This window comes from Anolis carolinensis, chromosome 2, assembly GCF_035594765.1.
Source record: "Anolis carolinensis isolate JA03-04 chromosome 2, rAnoCar3.1.pri, whole genome shotgun sequence".
Taxonomy (NCBI): domain Eukaryota; kingdom Metazoa; phylum Chordata; class Lepidosauria; order Squamata; family Dactyloidae; genus Anolis; species Anolis carolinensis.
This window is the reverse complement of record NC_085842.1, coordinates 153,615,451-153,638,438: the sequence shown is the minus strand read 5'-3', so window position 1 is coordinate 153,638,438 and position 22,988 is coordinate 153,615,451. Positions and strand designations below refer to the sequence as shown.

At 38.8% G+C, this 22,988-nt stretch overlaps 1 long non-coding RNA gene and 1 pseudogene across 4 annotated transcripts in view; one reads left to right on the top strand and one right to left on the bottom strand.

The window, feature by feature from the left end:
* LOC107983234 (uncharacterized) overlaps window positions 1-22,536 on the top strand; it is an 87,606-nt gene extending 65,070 nt beyond the window's left edge. Inside the window, exons 4-5 of one of the 4 annotated variants that reach the window (XR_010002993.1) lie at window positions 18,819-18,967; window positions 22,145-22,536. This is a non-coding gene — a long non-coding RNA (uncharacterized LOC107983234). Of the gene's footprint in view, window positions 1-6,557; window positions 6,881-11,036; window positions 15,885-18,818 lie in introns of those variants that run through there. The other 3 variants (XR_010002992.1, XR_001730670.2, XR_010002994.1) reach the window with 3 other exon arrangements.
* LOC134297223 (U2 spliceosomal RNA) lies at window positions 20,901-21,061 on the bottom strand (annotated as a pseudogene).
* Window positions 22,537-22,988: the final 452 nt, after the last annotated feature.

The window sequence follows — 22,988 nt, the reverse complement described above, 5'->3', positions numbered from 1 at the left end:
ATGAAACTCTTTTCTCTTCAAATTGCTGGTTTAATATTGGCAAATTGGAGATTTCAAAATCTTAAATTGTTCAAACAATTGAAACATCATTATGCCTAATATCTCATTGTATTTAATGCTCTTTAATCATGATTACTAGGCATGTGCGATCCAAAAAAAATGGTTCTAAACTCTCTTTGAAAGTAGGGGGTGCTGGCGCTTCATTTCTAAAGTCATTTCTGAATTTTGAAGGAAAAAATTTAAAACTTTTCGAAACTTCCGAATCTTCATATGTACCTCATTAATGGCGGATGCTCATGCGCATGAAGGAAAACATTACTGCCAATGGGGAAAATTGAGGGGCATCTCTCTCCCTCATTTTTTGAGCTATCCTAATGAAATTTGCTACAGTGATAGGACACATTTACCACTGTTAGCTCACCAAATCTAAGAATGTTTGACTTATCCTCAGATTTTTGGTGAATATTCAATTTTTTATTAAAAAACATTTTTAATAATAACAAAAATCAGTTCCTGGTTTGAAAGTGTTATTTCTTGTTTCATTGGGTTGCATTTACTTTGAAAGTTGTCATTCTACTTTGGAAACTTGGTTTTTGTGGCTGATACTTTGTTAAATTGGTGGAGAGAGACTCAACAAACCATAATGTGCTATTTTTATAGGACGACGTCCCTTGCTGTTTTTATCACAGAACCAATTAGGAAATGACATTTATCAAACAAAAGCAGAAAACAGAAATCATAGCACACCATCAAATCACTCCTGACAGATGGCCATCAGCCTCTGAATAAAGAAATCTGTTCCTTGTTTGAAAGTGTTATTTCCTGTTTCATTGGGTTTTCTGGAGCTGAGAGTGTGTGACTTGCCCAAGATCACGCAGTGGGTTTCCATGGCTGAGTGGGGAATCAAGCAATAAACGTAGTCCAACTTTCAAACCAGTACATTACACTATGCTGTCTCAAAACGGCCCAGTGCTAGCCAGGAGAGAAAACACTCCAGGCTTGGTTTCTATGGGGCTCTTAAGCCCCAATGCTAATGCTCCAGGCTTGGTTTCTATGGGGCTCTTATGCCCTGATGCTAATGCTCCAGGCTTGATTTCTATGGGCTCTTATGCCCCAATGCTATCCAGGAGTGAAAACGCTCCAGACTTGGTTTCTATGGGGTTCTTATGCCCCAATGCTATCCAGGAGTGAAAATGCTCCAGGCTTGATTTCTATGGGCTCTTATGCCCCAATGCTATCCAGGAGTAAAAACGCTCCAGACATGGTTTCTATGGGGTTCTTATGCCCCAATGCTATCCAGGAGTGAAAACTCTCCAGGCTTGGTTTCTATGAGGCTCTTATACCCCAATGCTAACACTCCAGGCTTGGTTTCTTTGGGGCTCTTAAGCCCGATGCTAGCCAGGAGATTGGTTGAAAATGCTTTCTCATATGTCCGAAGGTATTCCGGGGATGGGCTCCAATGCTTCGAATTGGAAGGTTAATTCAGAAGCATCAAATCACCTCAGAACCCCATTTGGAACCCAAAATAGATACAATTTTATTACGATTAATGACAGTTCCAATTATTTCGCCCATGCCTAATGATTACATTTATCTGGCTTGGGCCTCTTTCAGGATAATGTTCTTATTAATTGCCTTTATATTTATGTTGGGTGAGTTAATTCAAAGAAAGATAGACCTCATTTAATTTTTACTGTTTGATTAAGAAAAGGAAGTTCAGCAGGCAACACTTTCCCCAAGTTTTTATGGCAAGATAAAATTTTCAGAATGTCTTTTTTTCTGTGAAACCATTAAAACATGGGAACATTGGCTCTTTTGAATTAATATGCAGCTTAATATACATACATTGTGGTTTTTGTTTTCCTGGCTGCATGGAAGATGGGTTTGGAAAATGTAAAGCTAAGAGGAGGAGTTTACACCTTCATCACCACCACTCTGTCTTGCATTTCAAAATGTTCATATGCCAACCTTGTGACTATTAGAATATTCAAGATTTGCTCTCCTTCAATATTGAATTAATGACATCTTTTTCCAAATCACTCTTAACTCCAAGTTCACATTCTGTCCTAGCACAGCTCTATGTTCCATAAAAACTTGGAATTTCTGTTTTGGAATCAACAGTGGGACTGCAAACAGGAAGCAGGAAGGACTTTGTGTGAAACAAAAAATGCCAGAATCTGAAAAGGGACAATTTTGTTTTTCTGACATTGCCTTCTCAACAGGTTTTGCAACAACAGCAAAACACCATGTTTCCCTGAAAATAAGACACTATCTTATATTTATTTTTCCTCAAGAAGACATACTATGGCTTATTTTCAGGAGATGTCTTATTTTTATATCCATGGCCATCCTCAAGCAATCAGATGGCATGATGGCCAGATGCCTCCAGTCGGGATGGGGTTGCTGCTCCTGTCAGGGAGGGAACACAGTGGTGCCCCAGCCCTGCAACAGAGGGAGAGGTGGCTCAGCGAGTAACGCTCCAGCATCCTTCTCCGGCAGCAAGAGCGCTGGGGAAGAGCCCTGCATCTGTACTGTGGGCAGGGTGGGGATCTGACCAGGTCCTGCCCGCTTCACCTTTTTGCAGTGTTTCCCCTTACCAGGGCTTGCCACTGCTCCTGCTCCCTCCATTTGGGAGACTTTGGAGTGCCTTGCACCCTTTCCTTGTTTGAGCAGGGAGGAGGGCATACGGGTGTGAGCTGGTAAGTCAGCCATGGCTGTAGCAGAGGGAAGGGGTGGCTGCCTTCTTTTCCGCTCTGTGCCAGTAACCTGCCTATCACTATGTCTTATTTTCAGGGTATGGCTTATATTGCACAAATGCTTAGAAATCCTGCTACGGCTAACTTTATGAGTTTCGGGTAAACACGATAGCAGCAACAAGGTCAAATGATAAGCAAAAGAGCTGAACTCTTGCAGATGGCTACATTCACGGTACATATAAGAGGAGGGGGGGAATGGGAGTGTTTTATTTCTAAACTGTGAACTTTGCCTCAAGTAAACTCCCTAAGCATTCCCTTCATTTTAATGTACATTGAAACACATCAGTTAGCATCAGTAGCAAGTTTAAAGGGGGAGGGAGCATTTTATTGGCTGTTCCTGTTCTACGATTGTATGATTATAAGACAGCTTTTCCTATTACTGCCCAGAAACAGAAAGAAAATATATAATAACAGCTCAAACCACTGCAACTCTGGCTGGCTAAGATCCTATAGCATAGCGAAAGGTTACACTACTGTAGTTACGTTGGTGTTATGCTGATCACGTCTCTGTGCAAAAGTCTGGTAGATATTTGCAGGTTTCTGGAATACCTACAAATTGCTTGCTGGGAGCACATCTACACAGAACAAATAATGCAGTTCAAAGCTAGCTTCAAACTGCAGCAGCTGTATCACATATGTAGCCAAGCATGCACGTCACTTTACAGACTTTAAACTGACTTGAGCTAAATCAGGGGGCAGACTGAAATAAGCATCATGGCCACACAATCAGCTCTGCAGAATGCAAAGAGCCTTGTGTACACCCAATATGCTGATACAAGTTGTAACCTTTGGAATGCGGGGGCTAACAAAAAATGTCCAAGGACATGGCTGGGTAGCAGGTGACCAATTGACTTCCTGGGAATACTTCCACTACTAATTGTCATTTTCTTCTTCTTTTCGGTCCACCTTGAGTGTTTCTGAAGCATACATGCACATCCTGCCAGGAAACTGAGAAAGAAAAATTATGGCAGTCAAGTTATGGGTATTGCAGAATTTGGAACTGGTTTGAAGCTACCTTCTGTTTCAGAAATGGCAATCTAATAATCCACCCTGCAAAACCAGTTTCTGCGAATTGGCCTACATGGTCAATGCAGATTAGCCTCTAGGGTGCAAACTGCCCTTACGCAACAGGCTAACCATGAGAAGGATACCTTATAGAATTTCATAATTATTCACAACCAATATGTGTTTATGTAGAGAGCAAAGAATTTTCTAGAACCTGTCTGCTCTCTTACGACCTCATAAGATGGGGCTGAATTCAGTAGCATATGCCAGTTCTTCTCCAGTTTAGCCACAGAGCCCACTGGCTCCCATACCACAACATACAGATATTTCCTGTGGGGCTCCATGGCTAAACTAAACCAGAACTGGCATATGCCACTGCCACAGCAAGACAGGAAACTTCCTATGTTGCATTAGCAACAATGGGGGGGAAGCTGGGTTGCAGATGCTTCCCCCTTTGGGATGAGGTTAAGTCAGGCAATACGAGGCATGGAGCGATGGGTTCTTCCTGCCCCCTGCCAGGCACCACCGGATTCACCACAATCCATGGTGGTTCCAGCAGCCGATGTGATAAGGACATTAGTCTTTGTGGACATTGGGTATTTCCCTTCCCATGAGTAGCGACCACATGAGAAAGGGGAAGTATATATTGTCACTGCACATCTGAAGGCATCACAAAGACTTTTATGTAACCAAGACTGCATGATTATATATGCCCTAGTCCCAAGAAGGTCAATACTCTGGTTATACGATAGCTTGGTACAAAATCCGAAAAGAGGTTTTTATGTACATTTGAATGAACATACTTAAAATGTAATGGAATTGCAATCTTTATGTCCCTACTTTAGCCCTGCAGTGACACAGTGAATATTTACATAAGGCTAACATATTGAAAAATGACATATACAATGAGGAAGCCTACCAAGTGCAGAAACTATAGTAACTTGTTCTTAATCATGGGGAGAGTCCAATGCACATTTGGAGGAATTCCCTCACTGAAGAGATTTTCCAATATATTTAGAGGAGAAACAGTATGGGGCACAGCTGTGTAAGCAGAGTGAGATGGTTCAGTCCTACACTCCCCATCACATGGATTTTCTGGCACCTGTAAGTTTCACCTGGGACTGAATGTTTCCAGCTGAAGTTTTTATTGTATAATCACCCTGTTTCATTCACAAAATGTTAAAAACACTGCAGATGGCATTGTCTTTTCAGTGCAACTCATCTGTGTTTATCCAATTCTCTTTCCTGTTGCTTTCTTGCTGGGAAAAAATAAGAGGGAAATGATGGAATGCATAGATCATGCTTTTTGCCAGAATAGCATTAGGAAACTTTCATTTGGGAATATTGAAAGTACAGGAGACTTCACTGTTTTAGGAATCCAATGGTACTTTTGCAACTTCAGTAAACTTGACACCTCAAAAATATTTGTGTGCCAAGCAGCAAAATGACAGAAACAACTTAAGCTTCATTGAAGTTCTGAGTTAAGAAGAAATTAAGACTGACAAAGGTAAAATTAGATATCAAGGGGCATGCATATTTCCTGCAATAAACGTATTTTCTGTCTCACAACAGGTTTTCCTCTGAGAAACAAGCGTCAGCAATCAAGAATCTACAATTTGGAAAGTGCAATTTTGCAATCAAACTTGTAAATTAAGACCATATTTACCTTCCAAACAGCAACCACAAAACAAAGTACACTCAATGTAGAATACATAGCTAAGATCAATCACATTCTGTGACAAAACACTTTAAAAACTACTTCAGGGAAGACCTCTTTTTAAAACATATTAAGCATTTCCAGTATACTATCTTAAATCCCAATTTAGCCACACTGAATCCAAGTCTTGAGAGAAAATTGGGTCTTAAATAGAGGAGTCATGATCATCATTATCATCATCACCACCACCACCACCCAATTTGACACAAAGATAACAGAGCTTATGTACTGCCATTCTTTCCATAGAATCATAAAATTGTAGAGTTGGAAGAGACCTCATGGGCCATCCAGTCCAACCCCCTGCCAAGAAGCAGGAAATCACATTCAGAGCACCCCCGACAGATAGCCATCCAGCCTCTGTTTAAAAGCCTCCAAAGAAGGAGCCTCCACCACAGTCCGGGGGAGAGAGTTCCACTGTCGAACAGCTCTCACAGTGAGGAAGTTCTTCCTGATGTTCAGGTGGAATCTCCTTTCCTGTAGTTTGAAGCCATTGTTCCTCGTCCTAGTCTCCAGGGCAGCAGAAAACAAGCTTGCTCCCTCCTCCCTATGACTTCCCCTCACATATTTGTACATGGCTATCATGTCTCCTCTCAGCCTTCTCTTTTGCAGGCTAAACATGCCTAGTTCTTTAAGCCGCTCCTCATAGGGCTTGTTCTCCAGACCCTTGATCATTTTAGTTGCCCTCCTCTGGACACTTTCCAGCTTGTCAACATCTCCCTTCAACTGCAGTGCCCAGAACTGGACGCAGTATTCCAGGTGTGGTCTGACCAAGGCAGAATAGAGGGGGAGCATGACTTCCCTGGATCTAGATGCTATACCCCTATTTATGCAGGCCAGAATCCCATTGGCTTTCTTAGCAGCCGCATCACATTGCTGGCTCATGTTTAACTTGTTGTCCACAAGGACTCCAAGATCTTTCCACTGCAACTTTATGCACATATTTAGATACCCACTACAACCCTTGGTTTAGGCAACAATCCAAGACACGCTTGCTTGGGATTAAGTCCTATTGAATCAAATGAAATAAAGGAACTATATATTGAACTGAATTGTGTGTAAAAAATGTTGTGTGATTTCAGCTCCACTAAATTGTTGGTTCAAGGCCCAGAGTTCCTGGTTTCCAAAAGATTGAATGAAACACAGACAAGTTGAAGGAAAAAATCTTATGGTCAGAGAGGATGTCAGTGAAGAAAGCACTCCAAAGAACTGACATGCCACAATTTTGAATACAGAGCATATTTATTACATTTAACAGCTATTCAAGATACACATGCAAGCTCCTGATTAGCTCAGAAACTGTCCAGCTAGGGTCTGCTTCATAATTGGTTTGAAAATCCCTCAAATGTCATCACTTGTTGGTCCCCATTGTAGTGGGAAATTCAAATAAACTGCAATTGTATTATGTTGACGATTCTGTGCATTTATTGATCAACCCGCAAGAGGGGCACAATCGGAAAGGAATGCAGTTTTGCTAGCAATAATGAGCTCAATGTATTGGCTCTGGTGGACACTGACATTAGTTCAAGATAAACTATGGCTGCTTTAGAGTGATGAACATCTCAGTGAGTACAGCTAGGGTGAGTCTGGCAGCTGGCATGGGAGTGGAATCATTCCCACTGATAGCCCAGAACATATAAAGTAAACAGGAGAAGGACCAGGAGATCTGATGCAAGCCCATTCAGAGTTCAAAATCCAGAACAGATCCGTCATCCACTGTCACGGAATCCACCAACTATTTCTGGCAAAGTAAAATTTCATTCCCTTAGGGCAAACCTTTTCAACCTGCAGCCCTCCAGGTGTTTGGGCCTCCAACTCCCAGAAGCTCTAGCCAGCTTGTTCAATGGTCAGGAATTCTGAGAGTTGATATCCAAAACATCTGGAGGGCCACAGGTTGACGAGTCCTGCTTTAGGATGCCATCTATATCTCGGTGACATCAGCAGCCGTTGCTTCACTATGCCTGCCCTCATCTCAGATATATTATCTATGTACCCAGCAATGGGCAAGGTGCCTACAGATTCCATCATCCAGCACAGTCAATGGTGTTGGATGATAGGAGTTCCAGCCCAATTACATGTGGCCACACTTTTCTCCACCCCTGCACTAAACACCTCTTTCCTTTGTTATGTAACTGATCAACACATATTGTTTATTTGGATCAAATTATGCAATGATATTGCTTATATGTCAGGCCATTCATCAACAGTTACCTCTAGCGTTATGCCACAATGCTGCTATTCTACATGCTTTGCTGAACAGCATTGTGGTTTTCTGTTTGCCTCTCTAATGCTAGAAGAAAAGCAGGGAGATTACAAAGGCAACACCCAGTCTTGTCACAGTCCATTAACTCTTTTCCCTTTCTGACTGGCAAATAATCCTCCAAGGCTATCAAATATTAAATGGCACATAATGGGATACTTCCGTTCTTGGGAACCAAACAAGATTTGTAAGGCCATTATATTCCACCAGCATGATTATTCTTCATAATATAGATAACTCTGTGTACCTTGTGGGATTTCATTTTACCTGCCTTGCGCTTGACCTTTATCTGAAGTTTTTGTTATGATATAACACCCACAATTAAGGAAATGATTCATGGCCTACTTATGGAGAAAAAAAGTTCACTAACTTCCCAGTAACTGCATCAGTCAAAGAGGTCTTTTTATTGCCCTCTTAAACCCATAGCATTTTCCATCCTGACTAGTAAATTAACATTTGAGAGAAGGTAATCAGAGGAAGCAGATTTCTCTGGAATCATCTAAACAGGGCGGAAATAAAAAGAAACACATCTACAATTCCTCTTGTGTATTTTGAAAGGTCGGTTTTATGCCTATGTTCCTGTAGAAGGATGTTATATGATGCTATTGTTGTTTTTCAGACAATAGCTCTTTGAATTGATCCTGCTCACAAGATTAGTCCTGAGAAATATATGGATATTACTTGTTCTGATGGTCTGGCTAAAATTTAGTTGTTAGTCCCCTCTAAAGTAGACCCAATGAATCAATAGAAACTTGATAAAACAACGCAGACTATTATTGTATTATTGGGTTCATGGGCTTCCTCAACTGGAGACTAGAAAGAAGATTTTGCCATTGATTTTCATATATATACTATTATAGCCATTACAGGTATGACCTCAAGAAATAAATTCATAAATACTCTGCTCAAATGCCCTACGTGTGGATTTTAAAAACACAATATTTTTTCCAAAATGTATGAGATAAAGGAAGCATTCAAATTTTTCTATGAAAATTTGTATAAGGATGAAGGTATTAACCCCGAAAGAGTGATGGAGTATCTAGGTAAACAGAGACTAGAAAAGATATCAGAGGAACAAAGATTAAAACTTAATAAAGAAATTTCAGAAGAAGAAATCCTTAAAGTAATTAGAAAATTAGAAAGCAACAAAGCTCCAGGGCCTGATGGCTTTACAGGAGGATTTTATAAATTGGAACATAGTGAAGTAATTAGATATTTACGAAAATTAATGAATATAGCCTTACAAGAAGGAGTTGTCCCGGATTCATGGAAAGAAGCAAGGTTTACAATGATCCCGAAAGAGGGATCAGATTTAACGGATGTTAGGAACTTCAAACCCATATCGCTATTAAATTCGGACTATAAAATCTTTACCAAAATTTTAGCAAACAGATTAAATGAATTTTTATCGGACTGGATAAGTGAAGAACAAACAGGGTTTTTGCCATCAAGAAATATTAAAGATAACGTACGCACAATAATTGATGCAATTGAATACTATGACCAAAACATTCAAAAAGAAGTAGGATTTTTAGCATTAAATGCCGAAAAGGCTTTTGATAACTTAAATTGGCAGTTTTTCAAATTAATGTTTCAGGAATTAGATATGGGCCTGCAATTCCAGAACGGGAATTTACAGTGACCAATGGGCTAGGATCATAATAAATGGGGATGTAACAGAGAAATTCAGAATTGAAAAAGGTACGAGACAGGGATGCCCGCTATCCCCTTTAATATTTATTTTTGCGCTAGAATTACTCCTTAAAGCGATCAATAGGGATGAGAAGTTACAAGGGATAAGAACTGATAAACAAAATTATAAATACAGGGCTTTTGCCGACGATGTTATAGGTATTATTGAATATCCAAAACAGAATATACATAATTGGTTCGATAAAATTGGGGAATTTGGGAGGGTAGCAGGATTTAAGATTAACAAAAAGAAAACGATGATTCTCACTAAAAATATGTCCAAGGAAAAACAAAAGGAATTGAAAGACACTTCAGGACTAGAAACTCCATCTAAAATCAAATATTTGGGTATTTGGATCTCAGCCAAAAATAATCAACTATTAGACCTAAACTATACACTTAAATGGTCTGAAATCCAGCAAGACTTAAAGAAATGGACTAGCTTGAATCTCTCATTAATGGGAAGAATAGCAGCAATCAAAATGAATATTCTTCCCAGATTAATGTACCAAAATATCCCGATTATTAGGAAACCCAAACTATTCAAAGATTGGCAGAAAGAAATAATGAAATTTATATGGAAAAATAAAAGACCCAGAATAAAGTATACCACAATGATATCCACAAAAAATACAGGAGGATTTGGTGTCCCTGACTTGAGATTATACCACAAAGGTAGTGCTTTGTATTGGATTAAAGACTGGATTAAATTGGAGAAAAAAAATTATTAATTTTGGAAGGTCATGACCTAAGGAGAGGGTGGCATGGGTACCTCTGGTACGAAAAGTCAAAAATTGAAAAACAATTTGGAAATCACTACATTAGGTCAGCCCTGTTCAGAACTTGGGAAAAATATAAAAAATACTTTCACTCCAGAACTCCGATTTGGTTGTCACCATTAGAAGCCAACCACAGAAGGCTACTGGGCTGGTTAAAATGGCCCACATACAAAGAAATTTTGTTGGTTGAAACAGGGAAGGTGGGAGCACCGAAACTAAAAGAGTTGGAGGAAATCCAAAGGATAAATAAGAATATAACATGGTATCACTATATCCAACTAAAAGAAGCCTACAAAAAAGATCTAATTATAGGATTCGATATGGAGCAAGGTTTTGGGAAAAACTCCTTCAAATAGGAAAAAAAAATATTTCCATATTATATAACAAACTATTGAGCTGGATGACAGAATCAGAGATAATTACCAATTCTATGGTCCAGTGGGCTAGAAACATAGGAAGATCTATTTTAATACAGGAATGGGAATCAATTTGGCGAGTTAAAATGAAATACACCTATTCCACAGATCTGAAGGAAAATTGGTTGAAAACCATACATAGGTGGTATCTCACACCAAAAAAATTAGGACAAATGTATAAAAATGTTAATGGAAGCTGCTGGAGGTGTAGAGAACAAATAGGTTCATACATACATATGTGGTGGAGTTGCAAGAAAGTAAAAAAGTATTGGGAAATGATATTAGAGGAATGCAATAAAATTTTAGGAACACAATTCGAACTTAAACCCGAGCTTCTCCTACTAGGGCTATATGACCATCAGGATAATGTGGATTCTAATACAGATAAACTTTTCACCTTTTTCATCACGGCAGCAAGAATGGTAATCGCCAAGTACTGGAAATCCGAGAAACCATTGATGAAAGACGGGTGGGTTGACAAAGTGACTGATATAAAAGATATGGACAAATTAACCTTCTTATTAAAGAAGAAGGATGGCAGAAAAACAAAAGAGACGGACTGGTCCTGTTTGGAGGATTATTTAAAGAAATAAAGAGACTGTAAACAAGTGAAGGCAAAAACGACAGAAGAGTAAGAAGACAGAAGCATTAAGACAGGAAGTCGCCACACTCCCCCCTATTCCCCCCCCTAACTGACCCGTACCTATCATACCTTAGATTCACCCAAACTCCCTTCTCCCTTCCCCTTCCTCCCTCCCCATTAGCCCTATCTACATACCCTTCCCTTATCAAAGTCAAAACCTTCTCTTTCCTTCCCTCACTTTCCACCTCCCCTTCCCCCCTCCTTTCCTTTTGTTTCTCCCTTCCCCCATCCCCAATGTGTTTTGTTTTGTCAAAATTAATAAAAACTATTTTTTTAAAAAGAGATATGCATATATTTCAGTTTTCTCAGCAAAGCAGTTGGTTGATCCAATCATAAATGCAAGCAAACTCTATTCTGTACATCAGGAGAAAAAAAAATGTTTTTTGGCTCAAGAGCTAAATTTCAATTTTGGAAGGGTTGCATTCTAAAAGCACACAGAACCCTTTTGTTGGTGTAGGGGCTCATGAACTCACATTTTTTAATAAAAAAACTCTCAAATATCAAAAACCCTTGCTCCCATGCCTACTACAGACTCCTTTGCCACCAACAGACCCAACCCATTATTCCCAAGTAGAGTTTTAAACCCTTTCCCACCAATCTCATTCCTCCTGCCAGATTTTAGATCCCTCTTCAGTGGATACGAAATTTAAAATCTGGCATCAGGAGAGAGGCAAGAAGGTGCTTGATGGAAGAGGTGTTTGAAATCAGGGTGAATGTGCTGGGAAGGGTGATAAACGGAATGAGAGGCTGATAGTTCTGGGAAGATATTGAAGGACAAGCAGAAGAGCAGCAGAAGAAGTCGGGTAAGGAAGCTGAGCTAGTTAAGTAGCAGTTACAGACTCTTGAATAATCAAATTCACAGAATATGACTATGGGGAGCTGATTGTAACTGAGGCTGACTCAAAAATTTGAGATTTTTAAAGAAATCAATCAGAACCTTTCAAAAACAGCACAGTTCAGTATGTGGATATTAACTACTCTGGAGTAAGCCACAGAAGAATAGTTTTTATGTCTGCAAAGCCAGTTCAATTCCATATAGGAACTTTCATGCCTGAAAAACCACTTTTCAGTTCTAATAACAATTTCTGTGCCTGGAAAAAAAAAGAGTTCAATGCTTTGCAGAAATAATAGCCAGTGACGGGTAATAGCCAATACAGTTTGAGAACCCCTGATATATAACATGCACTTCTAAGCAATAGTTATTCTTTGCTTTTGGTTCTAAAAGAGGAAAATGGAAAGAAATTACAGCCAAATATGATACTAGATATTGATTATATTGGAAAAGTCAAGTTGACAACACCTTCATGGGGAAGAGGAGATCGTTAGGAAAACATTTCAAAAATGATCACCATGGAGCAACAAAGTATACAGGCATTTCCCTCACTTTGGACATTTACATGTGTCTGCATTGCACAGCCATCAAGCCAGTCTAACATGTTTATCTCCTTCTGATCCTTGCTCTGTAGTAAATCTGAAATTAATTTACTTATGCTGATGATGGGGATAGCCAGTAAACACCCTAGGATGTTTTCTTTGGCCATTCCTGTGGTGCTTTTGTAGAATTTGTGATATGGCAACAATATTTCAGTTGGCATAGCTGCTCTGTCTGCCACATGGAAAGTCTGACTAATTTTTTAAAAAGAGAGAACCTTCAAGACGTTACTGATATTAGAACAGGCAGCTTTTTAACTGCAAGGCAGGGTCTCAATTAATGGGAATACATATTTAGCTGACTTATGTACTATGTCTCCTGCCAATTAGCTCCATCTCAATGTTCTATTCCTTGCCTTGAGTCAATAAACAATTCAAGATTTCCTGGACACAGAAAATGGCCCTCAATGCCAAGTACTGTGGGTATATTGAAACCATACCTACAACAATAGCCCTCAACAAGGGAACACAGCTAACCGATCACTCCCTTTTTCAAAAGAGCATTTGACCAAAAAAAAGAAGAAGAAGAAGAAGAAGAAGAAGTTAAAAGCTGAAGCAATGTAACACTACGAATCAGGGAAATCACCAGTTTGTAACAAAGTGGAATTATTGAGAGAGCATCCCTATGCATGTCTACTCCAAATAAGTCCAATAAGATTGCAGTTTGACTAAACTTTAGGTCTGCTTTGTTCTGTATCACTCCTGACAACTCCCCCTTTTAAAATTACATACCTCAAATGCCTTTACAATAAGGTTTGATTGTTAGGCTTAGTGTGGTAGATTGAGATGAGTGAGTCATTATCTATCATTTATCTTGGACTTAAAGGTGGAGGAGAAAAAAATGAGGTCAGAACAAAGCAGGACATAGGTTATTATGCTGTAATTTTGCCAATTGATTTCATATTTATTTCATTTTCCTTCAGAATTTATGAAGGATGGTTAAACAGACAGGGCTCCCAAATCTTGCAGACAGTATAATCATATAAAATGTTGCCTCCATCACTAAAGGTAAAAAAAAAGTGTTATATTTGAATCTTAAGGTCACTTCAAACAGTATAATCACAAGTGCGGAAAATGTATGTTGAAAGAATTACTTTGTCCTAGTGAACTCAAGGCACTGCTATGCTCATCAAAATAGCTTTCTGAAGATATTGCAATGTGTAACAAAATGAATAAATACAGTGTCCTTGCTCAGCTTGGTGACAGGGCTATTGAAGGCAGCCAAAGACACCTTTCAGATTTAACACATGTTTTTGATCTTTTGGAATCTCGGCTCCCACATTATCATTTTTGCAACCTATAAGAGCTCCCACTAGTAAACAAGTGTGTACATTTTGCACATATCTTCTTTAAAAGGGGGATATCACTCCCAAAAAAACTCATGAAGCATGGTTCTCCACTTAAACAGGTCCATGCTACCAGCTTGCCTTCTTTCCACACTGAAGTGTTTTTCCCCCCCTCTACAACTAAGAGAGCCTTTCAAAGTAGCCTGTTCACCCAGCAATAACAATCGGAAGGTTCTTCCTAGTGTTTAGTCAGAATTTCCTTTCTTTTTTATTGAATCCAGATCTTCTCCTCCAAGCAGCAAAAAACAAACTTGCTCCATCTTCTTTTTGACAGTTCTTTAAAAACAGTTATCGTAACATCATTCTTTCTTCTTTGATTTCTTGTTTTTGGATTAGCACTATTATCTCTCACACACCTGTTCTGCACTATGTATTTATACTAAAATGAATTTGGAAAGCTACTGAAAAATTGCTTCTTTAGCTTTTATGGAAAATTCTTCCTATAGAAGTTAGATAGCCACCTTCCTTACTGTCCTTTCATAGGCAAGTGAATATGTTTTTATTTCAGCAGGGCTTGAGAGCTGAATGTTCAAGAGCAAAAATATGCCAGATTGACCCTTTGTTGTTTTGTTCGAACTGGCATTGTGTTTAACTGCTTTTAATTCTATTGTTAGTTGGCATATATGTTCAAATGTTTCCATGATTGGAATTTTAAAACTTTATCTGTTTTAAACTTTGGAATCTTCCTTGAGTTCTCAACTGGGATGAAAAGGGGATGATGTATTTTTTACTACTAATATTATTTATACTACTACACAAGCAAAAATCTCCTGCATACATTTCTATAGAACATACATAATGCTTCAGGCCAGTGACTAGTTATGATTATGGAAACTCCAGTTTATACACCTGCAATAGATTTCCCATTCAGTTCAATGGGGCTCCGAAAGAATCAATTTTAATAGAGAAACAATTCATGAGGTAATATGTCCTCACTTTGTTAACAAAATATACTTATAATGGTTGTCAAAAATGACAAAATATAAATAGAGGGAAAGTGACAGAAAATACATGCATGAAACTCTAGAATGACTAAAAGCAGATAATTTTCATGGTATTTTAATGTATATTATGTGACATTATATGCTAAAATGTAGGGAGTAACACCACATAATTTAAACAATATGAATATTGTCCCATGTGATAATATTTAACACATGGCAGCAACTGTGTTGAATATCTGAACATGCACAAGCATCCTATGTTGATAAAAAGGTGTTCTCTGTAATGAGAGTATACATAGCCTGCCTGCAATTTGAATGGTCTTGTGCCACACTAATTACAATCACTGCAAGGAGTACATCGTATTAAATGTATAGCTATTTCCATGCAAAATATTAGATCAGAAATGCCTGCCAGGTCAGGGAGGGGACTTTGATCAGGGGAGATTCTGACTAAAAGATGGGTAGCCCCTTTTATTTCACCTATCTTTTTACATTTTCCTCCGAATAGTATTTTCTGAACATGCAAAAAGCAAACCAGGAAGAGGAGAGAGAATCTCTGTTAAAGACGACCGTGGACACCTTTTCTTAAATGAAACTGTCTACAGCACCCCTGAGATCCGCTCTGACTTGAATACTATAATTGAGACAAGTCCTGTAGGTTTCATCTTGGTGCCTTTACTATTGGATATGTTTCCATTTCTGCAGCTTAAGGATATCCACAGGAACCTTGGAGAGGTGAGAGCCACCACATGCTCCCCCCCTCCGGGCTTCTGAGAACAACTTGGTGCCAGCTGCACCAATCCCTTAAAATGTCAGATTTGGCTATGATGACATATGTCTTGATTGCATCTGATCTGATGTGCATGTCCGGAATGTGACAGGGCACAGGAAAGGAGAACAAAGGGGCAGAAAACAAGAATTCCCATGGGAATAATGTACTTTCCTCTCCCGGGGGGGGGGGGGGTGTAATTATTATTTCCCAGCCAGCTGAGTTTCAATATTTTAAAAGTGCTTCAGCATTAGGGGTGTCCTGACAAGTGGTCTGCATTTTCTGATCTTGGTTTTGAGCATGGGATATACTCTGCTTGGCTGCAACACATTATCTGGCTTATTCTGGATTTTCCAGTGAGTTTTTGATGTGCTATTTTTGGCTTCATGTACACTGCAGCACACATTGGGGTGTGCATTTTGTGGACACCCTGCTCTTGAGCTGGCTTCCAACTGCATTATAGTGTCTGTGTAGAATTGGCCTCAGACAGAATCTCTATATGCAGCTGGAGATATGTAAGAAGAGGAAATTGTTCATGAAACACCAAATTGTATTTTAGATCAGTAGAAGCACCCTGATTTATGATTTTATAAGGAGAAACTATCTAACATAAACTAGATAACATAAACTATCTAAGAACATAACAACTAATAACAAATTGTTATGATTTATCTAATGTAAACAATAATTTATGGTAAACCCATAAGATGAATGTGATATAAATTACAAAAACTACTGCTACCACTAATAAATTAGTAGATATTAATTTACTAGAGCTCTTGCTGCTCCTGTAATGTATTGAGTCCTTCCAAATGATCTAAGACTCAGCTCTAAAGCACAGGCACTCATTATAAGACTCCCAATAGCCACATCTTCAAAGAGACCCCAAAGTGAAGGCACAGCTATGTTGAACCGTTTTAACAAAGTAGTTCAACCATTTTTCATCTTCATACATAGTTAATTTTTTGTCCAACTAAATTGTCCATTTGTGATCAAGCCTACCACAAAATACTTTTGATTATAATAGAGGTACCGCTCAAAAATATATTGTTCTTCAGGGAAAATTCTGTCTGAAGGTCATCACTTCAACCCTACTTTGGTTGAAGTGATAGAAGGCTACCAAGCCTTCCCTTCTTGGAATCGGTGGTCTTTTGGACAGAATTATAATATTTGCAATATTCATTGCTGTAGATGTACACATTATATTTATGGTAGTAATTTCTCTGCCCCCAAATTTAATGCCATGTAAATCTCTAAGCCAATGATTAACTTTGTTATTTGTATTTTTCCTTTCTATGAGCAATGTTCCCATGTTGTATCCCTCTGTCTTCCTTGTAACCCCCATTCAAATGTTAAATTTTATTAGATATGTTGTAGAAACTAGAATTTAGCATGGACTTGCATTCAGTGAAGCCCATTGAAAAGTGTGTGTGTGCAAATGCAACTAACATTTCCTTGGTCAGTGCTCCATCTTGACTTCTACATCAGAATGCTAAACTGATGCAGATGATTGAAATATTTCCCAAATTTTTTTAAAAAAGAAAAAAAACCAGCACAAAATGAGTTAGAAATTAACATTATCAATGCACTAATATAGTCTGAAGGCTAGCTGGGCCTGACTTAGGAAGTGATGTTATGTAGGGAACCGTTAATTCTAGCAGTCTCAAAGCAGGAAACCTTTTCCTTGAGGAGTAGTTCACTTGAAAACTGCAGATTACAATTTAATATTAACCAGATTTCTACATTAAATGTGATTTCCGAGAACAATTTGATTTCTCTCTTACCTCCAGTCCCTTTAGATGATCAAAACATTGTACAACAGCAAGCAGCTCCTGGAATGAGACCATGGGCTGCCTGCAATTTAAACGTCAGCCTTTTCAATTGCTGAACAGCATCAGATTTGGCTGTCACTCACTTGCTCCACTGTCAGTCTCAATCTGCTTCTGAGCCTGTGCTGTTCCCATATGGCCTCGGGTTTTTCCATTGCTTGGTTACACATAATCAAGCAGGGTAGGAAAGGGAAACAGCCTTTGTTAGCATGAGTCATAAATTAAACCATGTGGTGCAGATCCAAGCTTCATTCATAGAAATGGTGCCAGCTCTACCATTAGGTAACTGATATGTGGGGTCAAAAATGTGGTAAAATGTGAGCTATTTACTTTGTTATTATTATGTGTTTTGCTATCAAGGATGAAGAAAGGTGCTGGGGGGGTCTGCCTCATGTCTCATGTGATTCATTCTGATTTGGGGAAAATGCCATTTGTTGCTCCATTCTTTGCTGTTATATTTAAATATAAATAAATATATTTATCAGTTATCAATTTATGGAAATGAGTAAAGAACAAGATTAATCTAATTCTAACTGATCCACTGTTTTGGCAAGGCATACCCATCCTCTTTTTCCTGCATTCTGTGACCAAGTCACCCTCCCATCACCATGACATACCTCCGTAAAGAGCATCTGGTCGTTGCCTCTCCTTCTTCCTAAAAAATGCAAGAACCTTTGCTGATGTTAGTAAAGGCACCCAGCAATGGCCAAGAAGCCACCATTGCTTTGTGGAGGACCACCAGTAGTGGCAGAGGACTGCTAAGTTAAAGTGACAGTTCAGTGGAGCCAAAATGGTTTTGGCCCCACTGGATGGTCTCGACTCTACTCCACCAGTTTGGAAAGAAGCAGTATAGCAATTCTCCCAATTTAATCCCTGTACGATACTGACAGTAGGAGGTCTTGGGAATGATGCTTAAGTACTTAGAAGTTGGTAGGGCATCTGAAGGAAGGTGTAAAATAATTAAGGCAAATTCTTTGAGTATTATAATTTTGTTCAGTGTTTAAAAGACCAAATTTTGGAAACTTTAAAAAGTGATTAGTTATAATTCCAAGAACTATTGTTATAGGTAAATGAAAGTAGTTATTTTCCTATTGGAAAATAGTAATTAAAACTAAGTTTATTTTATTTTATTTTATTTATGTGACTAGTTTTTGGAAGTAGAAACTTGAACACTATATTTCAGTGTCATGTTGTTACTAGGACTACATGATGTTCTCTTCTGCTCTCCTTTTAGGAAGAATATGGCTTGCCTCACTTTGCTGACCACTGAAATGCAAGCCAGAATTCCCGCAGCGCTATGTGATAATGTAACATTAATCCAGCTTTTTCCCGCTGATATGATGCAAATTGATCGGAAGGTTAACCACAACAATGCCTCCTGTGGTGAGGAATCACATTGTGGCCTATAGACAACCACTCCCTGGAAACGTTTATAACATATTCAAATCCCTCCCATCTTGTGCAACAGCCTCAGCTCTGTTTTGATAGGCCACTGTACCAGATTTGCTGAAAGAACAAAACCACCCAGGGCCTATATAGAGTTGTGAAGCCAAGGTTTGGAAATACTAAATGTTGGCAAGCATGCAGGAAAAGCACATTTTCCCCTCCCCTCCCCACACACTTCAGCTTTCGCAGTCTGTCAAGTCATATGGCTTTTCCGTGAATCAACGCCTCTGTGAAAGTCAATGGCTTTTCTTCTTCATTAAACATTACAGTTTTCCTAATGTGCTATGAAATTTTCTGACCTGAATAGTCTCTATGGTGAATAATACCCAGCGAACATCATGTTGAGCCTTGACCCATCTCTGTTTTAAAGCTTTAAGGGAGCTCTTATAAAACTCAAGACACTGAAATACAAAGAAACACAGTCAGTGTATAAGATTAAGAATAAAAACCACAGCTGGTTTTTAATAAATTAAGAACAGAAGAAAAGTCTTGCTAGTTCTGTGTTCTCTCTTGACCAGCACCCTGTTTCCAGTAGTGGTTGGCCTTTGGAAAACATAAAACACAGCATGAGTTGCATTACTAAGCCCCCTCCTTGTGCCTGGTACTAGGAAACTGTTTCTGAAACTATTATCAGTCTAAGGGGGTTAGAAATGGCAAATACAGGATTGCTCCATGTCATATACATATGCGCTAAAGCACATGTGCCTAAAGACATACAAACACAAATGTAGCCAATCATAAACTCATTTGACAGCTTTTAATCAGAGATCAAGGGTGATGAATGTTATTGACATTTCCTTTAGTTCCACTGAGATTCATTAAATAAAATCTTTATGCAGATCTTTATGAAAGTTGATAAGAATGATACCTTGCTGCTCCTCCTATATTGTCACTCTAGAAAAATCCCAAGGGATACCTTTTGGGGGGTTTTGTAAAGAGGATTTTATTCTAGAAAGTTTAAGATTTTCTTAAAAATCAATGGATGGCTCAAATGTTCTGAAACTTTATGGGCTTGCAGTAGTAAATGTGTCCTCCAAGTGTGGCAATTTTCATCCCAAGAGCCCTAAAAATGACAGAACGCGGAGCCTAGGAAGTTCCCCCATTGCTGCCAATGGGCCAGGTCTTCCTGGAGTAAAAACAGAACTTCTGGCTGACAGATCAATAAATGGTATTTCACCGCCTCCCTCTCGAATTTGGGCAGTCCCCCCCGCCCAAAAAAGAATGGGAGCACCCAACAATTGGACACCAGAAATGGCACAGGATTTACACCATATTGCACACCTCTATAAATAACCCCAAGAACAGGCCTAAAATCCAAAAGACCAATAATACTTCTTGTTGGGCTGTGTATTATATATTGAATCTTCCATACCACTAAACTCCATAATTTGAACCATAATGCTTTCTAAATGTAGAATAATTCCCAAGTGTCATTGTTTATGAGTGAATAAAATATCATTTATTACCTAGCCAAGAGTAATAAGGTTTAAATGTGTGATGCTAAAGGTTCCTTAAAATGTGGATCTGGGATACAGTCAGTGTTCCAAAAAACATATGTGAATGATGGAAAAAGAAAAGAGTCAGGAAAACCAAAATACACAAAGTATTAGCCAATGCCCATTGGTAATAAAAGTTAGACAGTATATAGGGCCCACTTTTTACTCCAGCTCTGAGTACAGTTGGTACTATATTAATAGTAATAAATAACCATCATCAATGGACACAGTCAGTTATTATATTATTTAATACCAACACTGAAATTATTCTGTGTATTGCATTGTTCAATAGTATTTGACAGGGATGACAATAGTATTTGACAGAATGTTTAAAGTGTTCATTCTGCATGTATTTTCTCAGTATTATCACATATATTATGTCTTGCAGTAATCTTGCAAAGTTCATCATTTTAGGAACACAATTTGGCAGATACCAGAATTAGACAATGCAGGATTTCATCAGACCCACGACAAATTTCAAAATGATCTTACAATTGTACTACACTTGATCTTAGCCAAAAGGCCGAGAAGCGATCTTACAATTGTATTCAGAATTAACCGATCAACTTTCCCATCTTGCAGTGCTGGGAAAATAGTTTAGTTTGTTAAACCAAGTTTTACTGGGAAAACTCTCTCTGTTTTCAGTCTCATATTTATATCACACTACACTATTATAGCATACATTCCATGTTAACTGCCATCCCATTCAATTCTATGGAATTCTATATTTTGTAGTTTAGTGAGGCCTAAAGAGTTCTCTGGCTGAAAATTGAAATTGCCCCTTTCTAAATTTTCTCATTATTCTCTTCTCCAAACTGAACATGGAAAAACACTTCAGGGATTTGAACAGATTGGACACACATCATGAGGAAGATGCTCACAAATTGACCAAAATGTGCTAGCTTTCTAATGAAGAGTTTGTATTTTCAAAGTTAAGAGAGCAGTTTGGGAAGTGACAGCAAGCATCAAGAAACGTAGAATATTCAAATGTTGCATGTGAATTGATGCAAATCACGAACCTGGATGGAATGTAAAAGTTGGTGGGATAGCAGCAGGCAACATTCCCAAGTCTTTTCCATTCAGAGTACTACATAGGTTTTTAAGAGCAAAGGGGATGTAACAGGTAATGCTATGGTACCTTTCTGCAGCCCCTCCTGTCATATTTTCTACTCGGCCAAATTTATTTCTAATCTTGCAGAGCTCCTTTCATTTTAAAACTAGATTTTCCCCTCCTGAATTATATATGATATATGATCAAATCCATGCGCTCCATGTAATCATGCCAGCCACATGACCTTGGAGGTATCTATGGACAACACCGGCTCTTCGGCTTAGAAATGGGGATGAGCACCAACCCCCAGAGTCAGACATGACTAGACTTAACATCAGGGGAAACCTTTACCTTTACCTCTTATGATAGAATCAGAAAATCATAGAATCTTAGCATTGGATGAGGACATGCTATGCAGAAATACGTACATTATTAAAGGACTCCAGATAGAATGCCATCCAATCTCTGTTTAAAGATTTCCAAGAAAAGAAAGTCCACCATCTGTTGGGATATTTCATTACATAGTTGAACAGCTCTAATACCAAATAAATTCTTTCTTATATTTAGGTAAATTTCTGCTCCATTTTGTGATGCGATTTCAGGTCTGCAAGAATCATGGGTTCAGAGTCCCAGTGTGTCAAGCTCCAAAAGACTGAATAAGACACAGATGGGTTGAAGGCAAAGAACAAAGATGCTTGTTCACCTTGTCCAAAGTGGATCTCACCAGAGTCTGAGCTCCAAAAACTGATGTAAGCTCAATTGTGAACATACAGATTTATTTATAGCGCTTTGACAGCTATGTGAAATAAAGGGTTTTACCTCTCTGGCCACTGATTGGTCCAAACTGATGTAAGCTAGGATCCATTCATTGATTCCTGCAGGAGCACTGTTCATCATCACTGTTGATTGCCTTGCAGGTGTGGCAGAAAATATAATAAACTGTCATTGCTTGATTTGAAGTCTGGTGGCTGTTTCTTGGTCAAGCCATGAAAGGGGTGTAGAAAGAAAGGAATTTGGGCTAGGTTAATGTTAATTGGACTGATGGCTCTGTTCTTGTCTGTCCGGAACAGAATAATGGGCTTTGGCTGCTTACACTATGTGTGCCAGGGACACTGGCAGCACTTCAGTGGAGACCCCAGGGAACAGGGTCTGATCTAGCAACTGGAATCAGGAAATGTTTTCAGGGATGGGCTAGATAAAATCTTGGAAAAACCCTATGGCTCATCTTAAGCCCATTATGTGATCATTAGGATATTGTGAAAGGATTATGTTTTTTTCTTAGAGTAAATGGTGGGATATTGACTGGGAGAGGGTATGTGGTGCTTGTGCAAACTTTGGCGTATTCATTGCAAAGTCACCTGAAACTGTGGGAAAGGTTATTGCAGACTCTGTTTCTGGCCACTCTCATAGC